The sequence below is a fragment of the Rhamphochromis longiceps genome, linkage group LG7 (genome assembly GCF_057381845.1).
Source record: "Rhamphochromis longiceps isolate RC_006_pf linkage group LG7, R_longiceps_female_GT1.1, whole genome shotgun sequence".
Lineage (NCBI taxonomy): Eukaryota > Metazoa > Chordata > Actinopteri > Cichliformes > Cichlidae > Rhamphochromis > Rhamphochromis longiceps.
The window spans coordinates 18,702,295-18,721,793 of record NC_140563.1 but is presented as its reverse complement, the minus strand read 5'-3'; the positions used below and the strand labels follow the sequence as shown (position 1 = coordinate 18,721,793).

Below are 19,499 nucleotides of genomic sequence, written 5' to 3'. Positions count from 1 at the left end.
ACTTAGATAAAGTAATGTAATACACTTTATAGCTTAAAAATAGTACTCATATATATATATAATTTTTTATTTTTTGGTTGTTAAATCTCAAATATGCTCACCTTAGGAAGTGCTCAAGGTCATAAGGTCATCTTACAATACAAAATCAACACCAAGAACAATAACGAGAGATTTAAAATCAAGGAATAACATGATTGTAGAACAAGACGGCTGTAGCTGATATGCTGATGAAAACAGATGGGTTCTGAGCTGTGATTTGAACCTGTGTCAACGAATCAAGCTGATGAGGGTGAAGTGGTAATAATTTCCAATGACGAGGTACAGCACAAGGGCTCTGGCACCCGTGGTGATAATTTCCAAGCAAGTAGGAGTCAGGAGAGCAGCTGAAGCCGAGTGTAGGGCACAGGAAGGGGTATAAGGGTGAAGGACGCTTGAAAGATACGAGGGTCCCAAGTCATTGAGAGCTTTAAAAGTGAGAAGCAGAGTCTTGATCCAGATACACTTGAGTAATGGGGATGCAATGAAGCTGGATGAGAATACGTGTGACGTGGTCAGCAGACTTGGTGTGGGTGTCGACTCTGTACCGTTTGGAGCCGATTAAAGAGCTTTTTTTTGTTTTGGGAGGGAACAGAGAGAATGGTCTTACAGGAATCCAAACTGTAGGTGACCAGGGAGTGGTCCAGGAGTTGTGCTGTGTTGAGAAGAAAAAAAGTGGCTAGTTGTTTATGTCCTAGCCATAGTTGCTCAATGCTGTCACTTAGTTTTCCTTTCTGACAACACATTTAAAGTAAGGTGCATCCACTGCACACCACTCTCTCGCACAAACTAAGAGGATTGTTACATAAGCCTGCATAAAAAGTGAAGTCTAACAATTATGCAGATAACGTAATTGATTTTAATTCATAACTTTAATTAATAGCTGTGATTATTGAATTTAGGAACTGTATGTGTGTTGAATGTGTCATATTGTCACATTAAGAAAAAACATTATTACAATTATGCGCAACTGCATAATGTGTTGGCAACACCAGCTAGTGACATTAATACCAAACTAATAGATTTAATATGAAAAGTATTTGAAGGAAAAAATAAAAAAATTAATATATATCTATCTCTGGCGTCTGCTGAAAACCTGCTGGCAGATGGAAGTGGACATGGGGGTGGCAGCACTGCTGGAGGTTGGGTGTCTGTCCCTCGGTTGTCTGTTTCAGTCAAAATATGGAAAGAGGAGATGTTCCAAATACCTGTGCTTGTTAGTGTGAAGCTTGCAGGCCTTCTTTAACGCTTACTTGCCGCTGGCGGTTATGTCGTTTGAAATTACGATATAGTGCTAAACGAACAAAATAAAAAATATGATGGCGCGACCACATATCATTGTGCATTTTCCTATAAAATGTAGCATACTCACCAGAACGTTACATAAATACAGGCCATTGCATATATGTCTATACGTCTTCTGCACTGTCTAGGTCTAAATTCATAACCTTTTTCACAAAGGGCTGATGTGATGGAGGATACTGTAGGAGCAAGGTTATCTGCCTTTATTACATTTCATTTTGAAATGGTATTATGAAAATTAAATTCTTTTTTGGTCAGTATCATGTCCTTGTCTCTGTTAAATGAGGTGGGTATCTTGGCCTTTCAGCTGCCTATGATCCAAGAGGGACCTATTAAAATCTGTTCATACAGCAATTGTGAAAGTTGCTGTGAATCTCGTTAAATGCCACTGGCTCTGTTGCTTCTCATCTGTAAACTGACAGAGCGTTTTACTGTGGTAGCGGTCTCAGCAACAGCGGTAATAATGCTGCCAAAGATACTGCTGTAACCTTAGAGACTGACATTTTTTTTTTTTTTGTAGTGACCATTGGGTATTCAAATCTGTGTGTGATAGTCTGTGGTGTGATTTTTCTAAGGTAATCCTTTTTTCTTTTCTTTTTTTTTTAAATTTTATTGATCTGCCTGGGGAAATTAGCTACCCAGTGCAGCAGCAAAGCAATTCTGTGGGGGGGGGGGAAGATGAGTAGAATACAAGCAGCAAAACAAATAAAAAAAAAAAAAGAACTTTTCTTTTAAATAGTTTGGATTTTTAGAGCGCATCACCATGAGTCAGGTCTTTACCTTGGTTTTGACCTTGTCACATTGAGGCATTCTGGTGGACTAAAATCAGACCTGCAGCAGTATGCGCTCCCCCCACTGGCTCTGTATACCATCACCTCCCGTCGGTTTGGTGAATGTATACAGGAACCTCAGTTGTTCCACATTCAGCCAACCGTGACCCATACGTTGGATCAGTTTAGAAGTACCCACTGCGATCACGTTTACAATTTCCTGTTAACACCCTCATCTCTCTTAGTTCTCTTTATTAGCAGTCTCTATCTGTTCTCTTGCTCTCCATAACTTTTCTCCCCCTCCCGTCGGATCGTAGTTTTTTTCAGCTCTCTTCTTTGTCTTCTCTTCGTCGGTGTGTCTGTAGTGCACGTGGTTATTAATCCTGGTGCTTCAAACCTGCCTGGGGCTCGGAGCTGTCTTCTGAAATGCAGATCTGTGGTAGTGTCATCATAGCTCTATGTCTTGGGTGTCTTCGCTTGCCCCCCAGCCTCGCTCTCCTATTCACGCAGCCACGATGACATGCATTATTCCTCACTGACTCATCTGGGCAGCCTCAAAACTTCCCAGTTTTGCCCCCCCCCCCAAAGAACTTATTCAGCCAAAAAAAAAAAAAAAGGATGTTGTTGGCTATTTTATGCTGGTGTCGGCATATCCCGTGAAGTGGTATCCATTTCCTGATTTGTTGTTGTGCAATATACAGTTAGTCAGACATGTGATGGTAGATGGTGAGAGCGGTAGCCACATATCCTTGTAAGAATGCCTAAATATTTACAAGCCCTCATAACACACTAACCTACCACTCAGCCTCCGATACGTTCAGCCCGAGCGTTTTTAAACTCAGTCCTGTGGTTACTTCCATCTGCTGTAACTACGTCTATTCCACATCCCTCCTGAGCTTATCCCACGTCAAGTCCCTCAATGAAGCTGGGTTCTTTAATTACGGTCATTAGCCAGAGTAGATCTGCTGCTGGGGTTACAGAACCTTACTACCAAGACCCTTGTCTCTTTCCTTGTTACACACTTAAACAACCTAATGCTGCTCTCTAGTGCGTTCTCCAAAAACAAGCTGCAGTCACACTGTTTACAAAAAACATTCAGCCAGATTGGCTCCCCAAATCACACAAGTCTCACCAGGAAAGATTTTTCCCCCCTTTTACTCCTGTCCTCTTTCATTTGGATATGGAGGAGCAGAGTGTAAAATTCCTGTAACAGATGGACGTGAGGTGGGGTGTAAGAGTCGCGGTCGCTTGTTTATTTGTAGACTGGTGCCGACTGCTACCGCGATCAGGCCCAAGTAGTCATTTAGCTACCGCTCTAGATCTCAGTAAGGATCGCTCTGTAGCCGTCCTTGTTTAAATCAGCAGCACACAACCGTTGACATGTCTCTCCATCTCTCTTAGCCTCAGTTTTTTTTTTTCTTATTATATTTTTACCCAGGTTCTGTTCTGTTTCATTCCCACTCCCTGTTTCTGTGAGCTGTCATCGAGCATTCCTCTGTGTCCTTTGTTTAATTAGTAGTACAGAGTTGGTAATGGAAAAAAACAAAGTCACGTACCCACAGGGTTACTATGGCTCTTTCCACCTTCAGATGTACAGAAAACAAAACATTGTGTCTCCTGAGCATGTTCAAACTATGCATCTGTTCTTCACATGAGATATAAACAAACGAGTCCTCATCGCTGAAAACCAGTGAGATTATTAAATGTGGTATAATTAAAAGTGTATTTCTTACACTCAGGATGCTTAAGCTTTGTAAAAAGATGCACCACCAAAAAACCCCCAAACATCCTACCCCTGTCCAGTCCCTCATTTTATGCCTGCTCCACAGCCTTGTGATAGAACACAGTCCTTTTGCACCTCATGTTGGCCAATTCTGATGCTGATAACAGAGCACAGCCTAAGCTAGACCCTGTATTTTAGTGTATTATTCGGAGCAGCAGACCACCCTTGGTGCTCAGACAAATAAAAATCCCATTTCCTCTCTTTCCATTGGTAGTATTAAGAGCTGAGGATTGTGCTGTTGCCTGAGTGCCAATGAAAAAGCCACTCAGTGTGTGAGCAGTTAAAGCCCTCTCGGCACAGCAAGGATTGAGGCCTTCCTTCTGTATGCATCACCCCAGCCAGCTTGATCGATTCACTGTTTGCTCTGTCTTGTCTAAGTGCGAGCTCACACTGCCCACTCTGCCCACGGAAAATAATTCGGTCTTTGACCAGGGCTGCCTTCCTCCCCCTAGGCTTGCCCAGCACACACGCATCCGCACACATGCACAAATGTATACATGTATAGTGAGTCCACACACAGTCTGTCTTTCAGCCTCGGGGAGCCGGGCAGGCCAAGCATGGATCCATGAATTCCTCATAACACAATCTGTTGGCTGATCAATAATTCAATTCTATCTGTGAGCAAGCATGTCTGGATCCAATCTCACCTGCACCTCCCTTGGCCTTCCCTTAACAAGGTGGGTGCCGTGTCCTTGAGCTGGGCTCGGCTTATGTCTGTGTGGTTCCGTGTGCTCCTGTGTGTGCTGATTAGCTGGGCAGGCTTTCGTTAGTTCTCAGGCAGCGGTTGTTCTAGTTCATCGTTGTGTATCCGCTTCCTCTGTGCATGGGCGCACACGCGCGAGAGCCCTTGGCCATAGTGCATTACAGACCGTTCATTATTTCAACGTCGCTTGTGTCTTTGTGTGTCAATGTGAAACTGCCCAACTGTTAGCAAAGCTGGTGTGTGTGTGTGTGTGTGTGTGTGTGTGTGTGTGTGTGTGTGTGTGTGTGTGTGTTTGTCTGAGCTTATGCATGATCTGTCTTTCTCTCCAGGCGGCTAGACAAATCAAAGACATGGATCTCATTAAAAGGTATAGAGCCCGCGGAGAGGTCAGCGGCTAAGTTCTCTGATTAGTTGGATCCAGCGGGCTGCCTGGGTGTTGTGTTTGGCAGCAGGGGAGTCGGGAGGGGGGGACCCTCTCATTGACATGCCTCTCATCCTTCTCCAAGCCCACACCTGGCAGGTGCTGTGCTCAACAGTTTCTCAATGCAGGCCTCAGGGTCAAGGGCAATCCACAAGGGCACGGATTTACCCCCGGCTCCCATCGCCTGGCCCTCGCTATCTTGCCTACTTTCCATCATGGCCTGATGGGTTGCCTAATTCCAGTTCTGTTTTTATCCTTCTTTGAGTGTTTTATCAAAGGCCACATTGAGTTTCCATCCCAGTGACGACCTCTCTCGCTTCATATCAGGCTGCACCAATAGCCCGACGAGCAGCTTTCTGGGTCGTTAGTAACTCGTTCCAGGGCCCCGTCTCCTATCAAAGCCAGCGACCATGAACTAGGGATGACTTTGAGCCAAGGGCAAAGTGTGCACATGTGTGTAGCTTTGAGTTAGAGGGACGGGACGGGATGTGTCTGAAGGTTGCCTGATTTTTAGACACTTTCTTCCCTCGCTCTGAATGGCCTCTCTCTTTACTCTTACTGTCTCGTCCCCTGTGTGCCTCTCAGTTTAATGTGCTTCCAGATAAAACAACAGCAGCAAACTTCCTCTTTGTTTCTGGCGCTCCTTCTCTTCCTGATAACCACGCTATCTAAAAGTAGGCCCTGGCAGCACTCTGTCTATTCACTTCACCCCACTCTACCCCCCTCACCTCACCTACCTCTCTCCCACTGTATTGTATGTAATCAGTAGATGGGGTGGTGTTTTTCTTTCTTTCTTCTGTCTCTCTTTCTTTTTCTTCCCCTTCTCTTTTCTGGTCTGCCAAAGGAGGGAGTGCGTGCAATTGCGGATGAAGGGGACCAGTGCGTATCTGCTGACTGTCACTTCCATTAAGTGTGCTGTCCTCAACTGCCTCCCCTATTTGCCCAGTACCAGCTCTAAGTAAGCCCCTATTGTTCAGTGTCCAACCTTTGTAATCCACAAGCCCTTCAATCCTAAACTTTTCCTACACAAGGATTTAGTAAGGATTTGGAGCATTTTTTTTAAAGTTTTTTTTTATTTTATATATATAAATAACATCACAGTCGTCCACACACTGTCTCTTTTCCCATTCTCTCGCTCTCTGTCTCTCAGGGTCAATATGTTAATAAAACTTGACATTTATTGGAGAAAACAAATAAAAGGCCTCGGTTAGGGGATTGTGTCGTATAAAAACTGCACTCCCGTTTTTGTGTTTGTGTTTACATATCAATGAAGTTCCCCAATCCCCGGACAACGGCGCACTGTCAAAAAAACAAAAAAAATCAGGGCCTCGAAGGAACTTGGGTTTAGCGCCGTGCAAGTGCCTCCTCTAAAGGGCAGTGCCACGCCTCTGGTTGTCATTGTCTGTTTACCAGAATAATCAGTGTTTTAATTAGGAAAACTCAGTTCAGAATATCAATTATAGTTTTCCTTTATCTGCAGTCATGTCACACCAAGCAACAATTATGACTGATTGTGAGCTTCTATTGTGTTTGGCTGAGGATAATTACTTACTTTTTGCTTATAAATCATGTTTTTTAATAAATATCTTCCAGTCCTCGGCTCTGCTCTCATTTGCAATTTCTTGTACTATTTAATACTAATGAGTGTTTTTATGCTTTTTCCTTCCCTTAAAGCACAAGTTTGGGAGAGTCAGCGAGTCTGTCTTGAGTGCGTTCTATTTTAGCGAGAAGGCAGCGTGCTTGTGTTCAGAGCCTCGGGGTCCTGCTAGCGTTTTCTCTCAGTTTCGTCCTCGTACAGACATGCTCCTCGCTCTGGTATGACAAACATCTCCAAGATGCTCTCTCAAGCTCTAGCTGAGCCTTGATCGAACACAGTCACCACCCCTCGTGCATGTATTCATACGTCATTCGGTCACACTTTCCTTACACAATCACATTCAAACTGCCCTGCTTGCTTTCTGTTTAGCTTTCTCTAGCTGTTAAAACACCTTCACACAAACATTCTCTCGGCTGTCCTGTGAGTCTGAGAATGCCAGGCTCCGGGGTTCCTCTTCATCTCTGTCCGAGGTAATGGTTGCGACCCTCTTGCCTGTTTTTGCGGTCTGATGGAGTGTGCACTCTTCTCCGGAGGGATGCCGTCGGCCCGCAGTCACACCGTCATCACTGTTTGCCTTCCGTAGCAGGCAATGGAGCTTCTCCCCGTCTCTTCTCTTTTCTGTTTTGTCTGTTATTTCTTTCCTATCTGACTGAAACAATTTGTGCGTTTTCAGTTCTTCCCCATGTTTGGAAGCAGTTTGTCACACTTTATTGTCTCTGAGACACAACTAGGGTATGGTTCTTTTCCAGTTACTGCAGAGTGGTTTGAATTTGCCAGTTGGCCCCGTCCAGAGTGGGTAAAGGGTGCAGTGGAACCAATTATAGCAATGGGTTTTGCGCGCAGTAAGTGTAGCATGGTTGTAGTGGGTGTGATGGGTTTTTAATGGGAGTGAACCTCAGTCACAGATGTAAAGGCTTGTTGTTTTTTGTGATTGCAATGGTCAGTGTGTAATAGGTATATACCGCCAGAGCACAGTCTACTTGAATCTGTGACTGATTGTTGAAATCAAGCAACACTCTAAGCCAGATGGTTTCTCACCAGTGATTTTAAATCACTTGTTTGTTCCGCTGATTTATAATTGAAATGCGAACATTATTGGCAAGAATTTTGCAAAAAAAACAAAACAAAACAGAATGAAAGGTCTGTGCTGTTGGGGTTAAGTGCCTGTTCCTCCATCTGTTAGTAACACTGCTCTCAAGCTTTGTGTGGTAGTTATATCTGAGCACTGAGTGGAAAAAGAGAATTAAATAACCTGCGTTTTTATTTTCCTCACTCATAATTGATGTGCTAATTGTGTACTTATTGTCAGTGGGGGTTGTAAGCAAAAAAAAAAAGTCATTGTTAGGATGTTATCTTTTGAGTAATGAAAGTGTCCCTTCTCCAGAGCCTGTGTCTATGTGTTTCTTGCTAGGGGCTGTATGGTAAATGATATGGCTAGGGCCATTAGCGAGATCGTTGTCTGTTCATACTGCTGGCTCCCCCTGATAACTAAAGAGTTTTCTGCTTATTAACCGTACTGTCACATGCTTCTTTGTAAGGATGCATATTAGTCTTAATGCATTCTGGGACATTAAAATTCTTGCCTGCAGAAAACGTTGAACCACAAGAGGCTTGATCGGCTAAGAAATGAATGCGAGAATGCCAGTTCAGTAGTTTTTGCTTAGCTCAGTGTAGACTATCGAAGAAGTGATTTGTATTCGTGCTGCCTTGTGGTCCCCTTACTTCGTTTGCACTAGCCAATCTGGACAGAGGGTTGTTATCAGCAGGCCTGAATGAAACAGCTGCCTTGCACTCCTCACCACGGCTCTGTTCAAGTCCTTCTACGCCTTTGAAAATGTCAGGTTCTGCCCGTTGTGTCAGACACACTGCTTGCTAATGGCTCCTGGCTCTGATCCAACCTTATCCCACATTCTGAACCTGGCTTTGGTTGCATCAGTCCCCTCACACAACTAGGAGACTTACCTGGATCATGACAGCCTCTGCTGGGGGAAAAGGCTTTCCACAGTGGTTGAGGCATTCAGAGAATAAGCCCAAACTCATGGATGGATCTGAGAGGGGATGGCTAACACCTGCCACTGCTAACACGCTAATATTTAGCGATGACAGGGATGGGGGGATGTTCAGCAATGCCCTACGAGTAAGCCACAACGGATTTTTCACTTCACAAACCTGCCTAGTCACACTGAAATGGTTTTTCCTACTGTTTTGTCTCTGCCCTCTCCCTGCCCTTGACTCTGTGAGCTATTGTTGAAATCAAGTACACGTACGGGCTTGTCAGCTCCGTGTGCCTGCTAGCAGTTAGCCCAAGTAGATCACCCTTATCTGTGATGTCACTTGCTTCCTCCCCTGTCCATGCATGTCTGAGCCAGCTCATAAGCCACCTCTACCCCCTCCCTAAACCTGTCTGTTTGGTTGTAATGCAGCCTAAGCCTTGTGTTGAGAAGGGCATTAACCTATATTTTTGGGCATGGGCGCTTTGTCATCCAGACTTGCGAATGGCTGCTCCAGATGGGTGATTAGTCACTAGTGTGTGTGTGTGTGTGTGTGTGTGTGTGTGTGTGTGTGTGTGTGTGTGTGTGTGTGTGTGTTGAGCATGCAGAAGAATCGCTGATGTGTGTATGTGACCTAAGATAGGTTTGATTACAAGGGGATGAGACCGACAGCCTAAATGAAGATGAAGCGCAGGTGCTTGCATCGCTTCATGTCATGCGCTTCTGTATGTGTACTCGTGCACTGTGTGTTTATCATCTAATGGCTCCACCCTAGCCCAATACAACCTCCCTCCTCCGCTCTCGTCCCCTCTCCTCCCCAAGCGCACATCCCCAGTGCAATCTCATCACTACCTCTGACTCGGCTAGCCAGGCTTCCATCAGCAGTTTGGAGTGCAGCTCTTATGCCTGTAGGCTGCTGTAATGATAGCTTTTGCAAGGAAAAAAAAAAAAAAAATAAGCCCAGCTGTTTGCTCACAAAGTATGAGAATGAAAAGTGGAGAGGAGGAAGAGGAGGAGGAGAAGGATGAAAGCGTCACCAGCCTTCTATTGTACAGCTGCAGTCTCATACAACTCATAGAGCAGACCTAACAAAAGCAAGAACACGTGCACTATGAAAGATTAATTGGTTGCTGTTAGCTCTCTCATCATCACCTGCAGCAGAAAAGGTAGGGAATACAGAAAAAATGTCTTGCCTGGTGCCGGAGAAGGTAATAAGGCACGGGGGGGCTTTTTCTCTTTCTGGCCGCTGCCTGACAAAAAAGGGGAGAAAAAAAAGTTTCCGAAGTGGAACATGCCAAAATTGGAAATTGAAGCTAAGGTTGCTTTGCGTTCACCTGGTGTAGTTAGCTGGATGACAGTCTCATGAGCTGGAAATGATTACAGGGTAGACACATTTAACAGCCTATTTAGATATTGTGCACGTGCGCATGCATGCTTGTATAAGTGTGCTTACAAGTGTGCAAATGTGTTACATTGTAGGTGTGTGGTACACCACTGTCCAGACACATCTGCCTGGCTTTAATTAGTTTTGGCTGGCACAGGGACCAACCAGTCTCTGTGGTGTTTAATAACAGCCCAGACAGTAGGCATTTATCAAGGTCTTAATACAGCTGAAGGATCATTTGGCCAAATAACTTTAAAGTGATTATATTCTTTTTATTTTCTGAAGCTGCTTGCAGAGAAGTTCCTGTTTTGTTTTTTCTTCCCTGCATGCCAGGGTTTGTTGAAACAGAAATTGTCTCTGCTGTGCATATTTTGGATCTCTTTCGGTCTTCATCTATTTTCCTCTCTTCTAAATTGTTTTTCTTTTCTGGTTGGTCACTGTATTAATATGTTATGTCTCTGACCCACATTTCCAGGCCTTTCAGTTCTTTCAGGCTTCTTCCTCTTCCTCACTCCTCCTGCTTTTTTGATCAGAGCCATTGCAGTAAAAAAAAAAAAAAAAAAGTCTCCCAACTCAAAGAAAAACAAGAGATTGTGTTTCACTGTCTCCTCAGTCAGAATGTGTAAGTGGTGTTTGGGAGCAAACAGAACATTTCTTTGCTATTTTCTCCGACTATTGAATACAGTGGTTTCTAATCAGGACTGGAGACTTTTGCCGATGAATCAATAAGAACCGACAGACACCCTTTCTTCCCTTAATGCATTTTTCTTTACACCCCTCTCCAGCCCTTCAATTTTGTGAATGTTACCTGATGTGACTTATTTGTCAGCCCTCCTCCCAGTTCTTCACTTTCCATCTACTTTCCCCAGCGATAGTGCCAACAAAACCGGGCAGAGGACACTGTTTTCCTACTCACACGCACACAGTAGAGTCTGGAGAGACAGAAACTTAACGGAGCAGAGCCGAGGCACATGCAGGTGCAGCTTCTCCTCCCTCCTGAGGGATAGCTGTCAAGGTCTCTTCATCCCAGCACTTTTTTTAATGTCATTCCCACAGTGGCCTTAGTATGTCTTACTTGGGTCAAGATAAGCACTCTTACAGGACAGGGTGGTCCCAAGAGGCATAGCGCCCACAGGGGGCATCCCTGCAGCTGTTGCTCCAGCTGTTGCTCTTCATCAGTTTGCATCTTCTATGTGTTGGAAATGTATGTATATTGTTTTTGTTATTATCTCTGACTTACTACAAGGGCAAGTTCCCCATAAGGGATAATAAAGATTTCTACTATTACTGTAATATATTGCATGCCAGAAGGTGCCTGCAAAAAAATATGGTGACGAATTCAAAAGCAGAGGGAGCAGCAGCTAACGTTGCCCCGGAGCTCCACTTGCAAGTTGAGTGAATGCAAATGGAGGGATTTTGTTTTGTTTTGTTTTTTTTAAGTAAAGCAAAGACTTTTATAGCTGTAATAGTTTGCATTCCTACCACAATTCTGCATAGTCTGATATTGCCTCATTCAGCACCGCACCAACTTCCTTTTTGGGCGGGATTGGCTGTCTGATTCCTTGCTCTGTCGGCTCACTGAGGGAGATTGCTTTGATTTTGGGGCAGACTTGACCAGATTAAATAGAGTCGGTCCAGACCGCGTGGACGGATGGCTGCCGGCCATGTTCTCATTTGTGTTTCTCATTGTGGCTTGCATTTCCCCTCCATTTTTTTTTGTTCTCTCCCTTTCCCTTTGTTCGCCTTGTGCTTCTGCTCAGTATCTGGCCAACGATTGATAAGACCCAATCCCTGACAATGCTTGGCACGCGACGCAGGATCGGTGGCAGCGGCGCTCATGCATTGTGGCGAGCATGTGTCTGTTCGGGCTTTAGGAAGGAGATGGGATGCGTCTCACGTCATTGTTTATCTACCTTTCCACTTCCAGATGGCACTCAGCAGAAAGAATGTGGTTCTTGACACACACCCTCTTACCATGCCTCTCTCGTTCTCGTTGCTCGGTTCCGTCCTCCATCTCTCCCGTGGCTCACTCTGTTGTTTTGGAGTTGGTTTCAGGTCCAGAACACGCAGCGTGAGGCGATGGGAGGAGGCGGTCAGAGAGACAGGAAGGCAGACAGGAACTTGAGAGGAAGCCATAGAAAGTCAGGTGGTAGTCTAAGTACGTGTTAAGACTTGGTGTGAGAGCATATGTGCTAGTAATTATACCTCTGAGACTGCGGCACTTGATGAGTATTTGTGAATCTGAATCCCAATAAAAAAAGTGATTCAGTATGACAACATATTTGAAAAACATTTGACTTTTTTTTTTTTTTTTTTTTCCCCTGCGAGTCATTGAATCATAAAAAAAATCGAGTCTCGGGCAACCACTGAGTCGGCTAGCCCCAGTCCTCTTGGTTGTCTGGATTGATGGACGGTCAATTCTAGCAGCGGGGGATAATCACAGCATGTCAGCCTCCACCGATCCAAACTCTTATCTCTGTCTGCCCACTGCCAACATGCCGCAAATGACCACAGGGACACACATTTTCTCTTTATTGTTCCAAAAACCCCAAGGGAGAGAATGTGTTTTTACCTACTGAATGCAGCCTTTGCAGCCCTGTGCGACTGTATCCTCCACTGGTTGAACACATTCACCTGGAGTGCACCTTTGCCACACGGGCATTTGCCTCCCAGTTTTGGAAGTGAATGCACTTATCTCAAGGCAGTGCTGTCAGAAGTTTCTTTTTTCTTTTTCTTTCATTTTTACCTGCTGACTTTTCAGAGGAATTATGCACTGTCTGAAGTGGCTGACGATAAGCCTTTTCGTTTTCCGGTCTGAATCTTCCATTGTAACACGTCAGTAGTATCAGTTTGAGCTCTGGCATTGTCCCACGGCACTATAAGGCACTTTTTAAAAATCTTTTAAAGTCCCACTGCCTTCACCATCAAGCATGATCAAATAAGATTATCTCTCCTGAGTGTTTATCACAACAATGGACTTGAACGAAAGTCCTTTTTCTCGCATCCGCCCTGCCACCCGAAGGTCTTTTGAGGGGTTATTTTTCCCCAAGCGAGCGGTGCTAATTGTGGCCTAATGGCAAGCTGTTATAGCTTAGAGTGGTAAAAAGCAGTCAGTTGGTGAGGCTTGCTCCCTTTCCTGTGCAGGCTGATTACGCTGTCTAGTTAATGCACCCTCCTTAGATACAAATGGAGGGTGGTTATTGCATCAGGAGAGACAGTCAGCCTGTCAAAATCGCCCTCTCTAACAGACAAGAGAGGAGATAAAGAGAGATGGAAAGGAGTGAGAGAGAAAATATTCTGGAGAGCCAATTTCACTGAGGGGATAGAAGCGTGGTAGTGCAATTATGAAATATAGCTTTCTGTTTCAATAATGACCTTTTTCTCTGCAGGCTATATATAGACCAGTGTAAATGATTTAGAGAGTGATCTACACTGTCCTATACGTGATGACCTATGGATCCCTGCAGAGAGTTCAGACAGTTTCTGGTGGTGAAAGGTTCAGTCTTGCTGGTACTAAGTTGAGCGAAAAATTGAAGCAAGAAGGCAGTCAAAGGCTATAGACACGCCTTCTTTTAGTTGTTGCCCTTGTGTTGCCGTTAGTCACTTCCAGTTTCCTGCACTTGGTATGTATGTGTGGGAGTTAACGCCTGCGTATTTCTGGAATTCCACAGAAAGAAACAGTGTCGCTGTCATGTGGGTTGTTTTTCTTTTTTTGCCATAATTAATCACCAGGGCATCATATGATTGTTTCAGCCCAAGTTTCATTTGAAAAAAAACAAAACAAAAGCGGTGTCTCTTAGGACAACTTCTGTTTCAAGTCACAAATAAAAGCCCAGTGAAACAAGGCCTCAGCGCTGCTGCCAGTTGTGCAAAACACCCACACTGGCTGCTTTGCTGCGTGCTGTGCATCTGTCTGGATAGATACTCAGAGGTGTTACAAACCAGCTACTCCAACAGTAGCTATGTCAAAGTTGGGGGAGAAAAATGGGGTCACGAACTGATCTGGCTGAGGTGGATTGGTAAGGGACTGTGTACCAGAAAACAGATGCTTCTGTAAAAACACTAAGCTGTTTATGCTTAATCAATCGGAGCTATTGCAGTGAATAGAAAAACACTGAATAGGAACAAGTTTGTGTAACTATAAGCACATTAAAGATTATTTGTCTTAAACTCTGCTTTGTACCAACCAGAAGTACACTCCTGAAAAGCCTTCCTACATGACATTTACACAAAAATTAACTCTTGGGTTCAATTATAGACCAAGAAAAAATCCATTTAGGCTTGGAACAAATTGTCTGTAGATTATATTTGATTATTAATCAATTTATTCCTTACGTATTCTAATGCATTTTCTGGTGATAAGCCTTTTAACTCCTTATTTTGAAACCTATGATAACATGTTAATGGTCAGGCTGAATTCTGGTGTCCCATTGCATGATAACGCTTCTTCTTTTTCTTTTTCTTTTTTTTAAATGACCATCAGCCCGGCGCCGGTTCCATTTTACAAGCGCTCTTTAAATCACTGTAACTCCATTACTGTTTCTGCTAGAGACAAAATCCAAATGGTTTCGCAAAGAAGAGAAGAAGAGCTTTAAAGGGACATTCTGCGTTTCACGGTAGCACAAAGGCTTCACAAGGCACTGCTGACTGAACTCAGAAAACAAAAAATCAGCTCCGCCTAGATGTTACCATGTGCGCTTCACATTACCATAACTCCTCAACCATTTTCGGGTAGAGAGAACATTCAAATAGTTCCTGAAAGATGAGAATTATTTTGCAATTTTAACTGCCAAAGTTACAAAGTAATTCCTGGCAGCCTGCAAGATACTTGGGTGATAAAGGTACAAAGTGCCTATCTGAAGGTCATGTACCACAGTACACTGCCAGATGTACTTTAGTATGAATATCCTTTTGCCAGCCACTTTATTGAGTACACTTGTTCAAATGCTTGTTAATGGAAACATCTAAAAAATCATATGGCAGCAACTTGGCATATAGACATGGTCAAGACAACCTGCTGAAGCTCAGACTGAGCATCGGAATAGGGTTGGCATGGTTGTTGGTGCCAGATGGGCTGATCTGAGCACATCAGAAACTGCTGATATACTGGGATTTTCCCACACAACCATTTCGATGGTTTACATGAAATGGTCCAAAAAGGGAAAATATCCAGTGAGCAGTAGTTCTCATGGCAAAAAAGCTTCATTGAGGCCAGAGGTCAAGGGAAAATGGGCAGACTGTTTTGAACTGATAGGTAACAACCAAAGTATGCATAAGAGTATCTCTGTATGCTCAACAAGTTGAACCTTGAAGCGTTAGGGCTACAGCAGCAGAAGAGCACATCGGGTGACAACAGGAAACTGAGACTATAGTTTGTACGGGTTTATCAAAACCGGGCAATAGAATGTTAGCCGGTCTGATGAGTATGCACTTCTATGTGACACTCGGATGGGAGATTCAGAAACTGACATAAACAACATAAAAGCGTAGATCCGTCCTGCCTTGTATGTGTACCTTTAGGGCCCCTAGGAACAACTGAGGTTTGCTTAAATGCCACAGCATGATTGAGTATAATTGTTGATGGTGTTCAATCCTTTATGACAACAGTGTACCAGCAGGATAACATGCCATGGTACAAAGCTCAAATCATATCAGCTTTCTATTTTTGAACATGACATTGAGTTCTTGTAGTCCAATGTCCTCATCATTCATCAAATCTCAATCCAGTACAGCACTTTTGGGATGTGCTGGAGCCGAGGATGAATGTACGGCTGACACATCCACAGCAGCTCCACGATGCTGTTGTGTAAAAATGGAAATCTGAAAGGAATGTTTCCAGGACCTTGTTGAACCCATGCCACAAAGACTTGAGGCAGTTATAGAGTATACTTAATATTTACATAAAAACAAAGTTTGGATTTACACAGTTTGATTTATACGCACTCATATGTACCACAGCACTATACCATGAGTTATAGTGCATATTATAATGATTTCACGCTAAAACGTGGCTGGATGCAGCACCAGCAGACAGCATCATAACACAGCTACTGATGCTTCACATTGGGGCATGAGCAGTGAATCACCTCTGGACTGAGCCCTGTGAAGTGACTAAAGATCTGCCAATACAGGGAGGATCGAGGCTAGGACAAAGAAGACGCAACTCTGTGGCTACCACACAGCTGCATCTGATCAATACCTTGTTGGGAGGTTGTAAAGGAAGTAATGAGGTAGTGCATAAGCTGTCAGTCAGTATGTTTTTGTTAGGTTCTTATGAGGGTCTGATGTGAGTAAGCACCTAATAACTAGGCAGGCTGGTTGAATGTAGAGCACCTTTGACATCTTCTAACATCTGGCTGTCTTCCAGTAATCTCTTTTCATTTTTCCCACCTCATTGAGAACTAGGCAAGCAATGCTATCGCTGGACCATTTACTGAGTATGATCCAACATCTGTCTTGCTCATGTCTCTTGTTTTGGCATTAAACCCCCCCCCCCCCCCCCCCCTTCCCTTGTCTCGTCTCCGTCTTTCACCCCCTCTGGTAGCCGTCACAGCCGCTGAACGATTTCCTCTCACTGGGAGGCTCCTCCGAGTCACTGTGGCAGTGTCAGATGAGGCTCCTATTTAAGCTCATTAAATGTTTCCAAGAGAATAGGAAATCAATGGTGCATGCCGTTGCGCGAGAACTTTTCTCTTAATTTAATTTCCCCTCCCCCTTATCTGTTTGCACATCTCTCTCTCCTTCTTTTTCTCCTATCATTCACGCTTGTTCTTTCCAACTTGTCGTTCTCCTTTAAGCCGTGGATGTGGAGGTGGGCGAGGTGGGGAGGAGGGAAGGCAGAAACGGTTGCCTTCAGAAACTATTTCGGACTTGTATCTGTGACAGGCACCGTGGTGTGAAGCTGTCCAGACTTTTCAGTGTTGTTTAGCGCGCTCGCCGCACAAAGCACAATCAGCCGGAAAGTTTTGCGCACAGTGACCCGACCTGGGGTTTTTAAGCTTTGCTTTCAGGCCGTGCTGTTAAGGGAACAGGTTGCAACCAACCAGAGCAGAATGTTGCATTGAAAACATGTGGCGCGGTGACGTGTGGCTCGAGATGACCCCCGCCCCTCCCGGTTTAAAAATCCTCCCACCTCACGCTTGCCTCCCTCCTATTTTGAGTTTTATTCGTCATCTCATCTATTTTGTCCATCTGTTTAGTTTGCTTGTAACAAGTTTTTCTTCAATTTAGGCAGGCAAATTAATGTGTGTGTGCACGCTTGTAAATCCTTGTGAGTACATGTCTGGCAGGGCTTTGTGCCGTTTGAAACTATGCCTGCGGGCTGGGCCCACACCTTCTCTGGATCTCCTGTAATTGCTCTTTTGGGGCCTTGTCTCTGGCTCTGAGCCCGTCTCCATCACTCTCTCTCTCTTTCTCCCTTGCTCTTTGGCCTTCTTCCTTTTTTTTCCTTTTTTTTTTTTTTGCCCTCAGTTCCACTTTTCTCCCCCTGCATGGCTCATTATGGCTGATCCCCACCTGCCCAATCTGGGAATTGTCTGTCTGCCTGCACGCACAACACACACAAACACACACACACAGCAACTCAGCAGTTTTTAGAGCTGCCTGTCGCTTCGTTGGTTTGTGTACTATCTGCTATAAAACAGCTTTGCTAATACTGTTTGGCCAAGAAGTGGAAACAATAGTGCTGTCACATTTTTTTCTCCTCTTCTCTTGGTGAAAACAGACAGTTTCTCGTCTTTGCTGTGGCTGTCAGAGCACCATTTTTCATAAAGCCCTGGCCCTTCAACCTTAGCGTCTGCTTTTGTATACCGTAGCCTCAACCACATGCTCCTAACCACAGGCCTCCTCTATTTCCATTTCAGCCCTCCCTTCAGCCTGTCACCCAGCAGCCCCTCCATGCCTGTTCCCAGGCTAGGGGGCTTACTTTGAAGGATAATGGATGTGGCCAGTTGCAGCTGCTCAGCAGCAGGGCACTATCATAGGAGTTATCTAAGGGCCTGAGAGTGGTTGGTGATGAATGGCTGGGAGCTCTGTGTCTCAAACAATCAATTAGCCACTAGCACCCAGATGAGCTAGATGCCCCTTCACTCTCCGCTTCCCCCTCTATCTACACATATATCTCCTGCTCGTAATCTCCCACTATGTTTTGTGAACTTTTCCCTCCAATTCATGGCTTGAATTGGGCCATTGATCTTTTATCCTTGGCTTGTTTTAAATAAAGGGCCAGTATCTTCTCTCCACCCAAGCATGCAAGCTCTCCGACAGCAGTTATTGCTACACAAGCGGCAAAGCTCACAAACATTACTTTAGACTGATCGAAGGCCCGTAATCTGAGAGGGAAAACAGAGAAAATGAAGGGGAGCGTGTATGAAGCTGCTGTCCCTCCCCCACCCAATCTGTAGCACTGCTGTGGTTTTCATTGCAAGGCTGATGCAAACAGAGGTCCCATGTGGATGTACACATTTGTAATGCAGGCAAACACAAACACACCCGCATACACCAAACAGTCTTTCTGTCAGGGCTCATTGAGCACAACCTGTCCCAAAGCACCTCAGAAAGCCTCATCCACCCTCTCTGAATTGTCTCAGTGTTGTGCGCACACTTATGCGATGCCTCTTCAGACAACCAAAGTGTGTAAATTTTTATTTCCACTGCAGAACAACAGGTGTGTCATAGTTACTGTCTGTGTTAGTTTTTGATCTTCTTTTCCCCCCCCCACATTGCCGGTGAGAGATTTCCAATGAAAAGAGACAACTGGAAATCTCTCTTTCTCTTTGTCTTTCTTTTTTCTCACCTCCGGGTAGTCTGTCTGTATCCTCTTTCTTCTTCTAACACTACGCTCTCCTTCTCTCCTCGAACTCCAATCCTACCTCTTATTTGTTGTTGTCTCTGTCACAAAGAGCAGATTCTCAACTTGGTAATTGCATGTCTGTTCGCCACCACACCTGTTGCTGTCAAGTCAGTAGTGTGGGAAAGAGGGGGAGAGCTGCACCCTCTGGCCTCTATAGCCCTGACTCTCTACCCCACCATCACCACCTTTGTTGCAGGTGTAAGCCCACAGGGACACGGGAGTGTGATTCGGCCAATGTGTACACGTGTGTGGTATGGTGTGCTCTGATTGTGTTTATCTGTAACCTTGAGCGTCACCTCTTGGTGTGCGTGTTTGTGCAAATGCATGTGTGTATCTCCTCAAACCTGGCCCCTGCTGACAGTTTACTCTCTCACCTGCTAATCCTCTCCACCTCCTCTCCTCTCTCCCTTTATCCAGAGCCCAGGCCCTTAATGAAGCTGGGGGTCAGCGGTGGTGTGCGGCTAATTGGCCAAGTTTGCCCGGGGCTCCGGCAGCCTGTGATTGAAGTGTCCAGCAAGCACCGACTGTGCAGTCACTGCTGCACCCTACTCTGTTTCGCTTCAACAGCCAAGACAGTCGTTGCACCCCTGTCGGCCTCTCCCTAGTGAGTAGCACCCGAGGTCATTTTATTTTCTCACTGCACAATACTCCTTTCCAGTCT

The 19,499-nt window shown here is 44.8% G+C and overlaps 1 protein-coding gene across 2 annotated transcripts in view; it reads left to right on the top strand.

The window, feature by feature from the left end:
- Window positions 1-19,499, top strand: part of plxnb2b (plexin b2b) — a 150,758-nt gene that overhangs the window by 8,714 nt on the left and 122,545 nt on the right. Inside the window, exon 2 of one of the 2 annotated variants that reach the window (XM_085412692.1) lies at window positions 19,256-19,442. The exons of the other annotated variant lie outside the window; for it this stretch is intronic. The gene's annotated coding sequence lies outside the window, so the exon portion shown is untranslated. The remainder of the gene's footprint in view (window positions 1-19,255; window positions 19,443-19,499) is intronic. 2 annotated transcript variants of the gene reach the window in all.